The sequence below is a fragment of the Macrotis lagotis genome, chromosome 2 (genome assembly GCF_037893015.1).
Source record: "Macrotis lagotis isolate mMagLag1 chromosome 2, bilby.v1.9.chrom.fasta, whole genome shotgun sequence".
Taxonomy (NCBI): domain Eukaryota; kingdom Metazoa; phylum Chordata; class Mammalia; order Peramelemorphia; family Peramelidae; genus Macrotis; species Macrotis lagotis.
In genome coordinates this window covers 340884993-340886606 of record NC_133659.1, presented here as the reverse complement: position 1 = coordinate 340886606, position 1614 = coordinate 340884993, and the positions used below count along the sequence as shown (strand labels likewise).

Below are 1614 nucleotides of genomic sequence, written 5' to 3'. Positions count from 1 at the left end.
TAACATTCTTATTTAAGGTAAGTCAGCATTCTTAAGAGTACATTCACATACTTAAGTGCCATTGGAATTGTCTCTTCCTCTTCTTTCCTTCTCCATATACTTATCTTTTAAATTCCATTTGAAAGCAGTTTCGCCCAAGACTCTGTGAATTCTGGGTAGAAACAAATGATGTCACCCATTTCATTTGTGACCACTTGCCTTATAGAGCCCAGCAAGATGAATAGCCCACTGTGGGATCTTGACAGCTGCTGCAAATCATCATGGAGTAAAGGGAAGACTACTAAAACTCCCTCACCATTCTAATATTAACTTGAACAAATCACATAACCTTTCTGACTCAGTTTTCTCAGTTGTAAAATGAGAATACTAATTATACTTCATATTCTACAAAGTACTCAGGATAAAAGCATTTCATAAATGAAAAATATTTTCAATTACTCACTTGACAAATAGTTCAGCACCCACTATGAATTCCACCCTGAGGTGAGTAAAATTTAAAGTCTCTGCCTTCAAGGATCATCTTTTCTTCTTTTTTGGGGGGTGGGTGTCACGAGATTGAAAAGATATCCAAAGGTAAGTAGATGAAAAATCTGTGTAAAGTAATGGGGCGGGGGAAGAAGATCCATTAACACATGAGTTGGATATGGAGGACTGGGATGATGGAAGGCCTTCTGTAGGAAGCACTACTTCCCTCTTTTTCATCTCATTAAATGTAAAATCAAGTAAGCTATTATCTTAAAAGAATGTAAATTTCATCTCCTGAATTCATGTCTTCCCACCTGGCTGCCTGCCTTTCAATCCTTTACCTGCTTCCCAAACCTATGCCCTTGTCTCTCTCCCCTCACACTGTCCACCTTCCAACCTACTGACCATGCACAGACTGTCCATGAGTTTTGCATATGTGTCCTTCCTTGCAATCATGGGAGCCTTGGCTGCCATGGTCTTCAACATTCTAGGAGTAGCTTCTGGCATAGCAAAAAGTGGCACTGGTATTGCAGCCATGTCAGTCATATGACCTTAAATGAACATGAAGTCAATAATTCCTGTTGACATGGTCGGTAGCATCACCAGCTATGATCTGGTGGTGGCCATTCTTATTGCCAACTCTCTGACAGCACATCACCCTGTTCAAGGGTTTCATTCAGCTGGGAGCAGGTCTTAGTGTGGCCCTCAGTGGGCTGGCAGTTGACTTTACCATTGGCTCTGTTGGAGATGCTGGTGTTCAGGTCACAGCACAACAGCCTCGACCATTCATGGGGATGGTCCTTATTCTGATCTTCCCTGAGGTAGACTGACCTTTACGACCTGATTGTGGCCCTCATTCTCTCTACAAAATAGACCCTCTTTACCCCTTTCTTTAACCCTTCTTCCTAGTGCCCCAAACAAACCCCCTTCAGTCAAAAATTATAATGTCTTGAACCACTTGTTCCAGAATGAATGGTGTGGCACTTGGTATAGTTGTCTGGTAGGTAGATGGTTTTGAATATGCACAATCATCACACTGGAAGATGCCAGAACTTAACTTGGCTAGGGCTGAAGCTTCCTGGGGACCACCAGGCAACTGGGCAATCTCCCTACTCATTTGCCATTTGTATTCTGGGTATAAAGATGAAT

General features: G+C 42.1%; 1 pseudogene; it reads left to right on the top strand.

The window, feature by feature from the left end:
- Window positions 1–871: 871 nt before the first annotated feature.
- Window positions 872–1338, top strand: LOC141512286 (V-type proton ATPase 16 kDa proteolipid subunit c-like; annotated as a pseudogene).
- The last annotated feature ends 276 nt before the right edge of the window (window positions 1339–1614 follow it).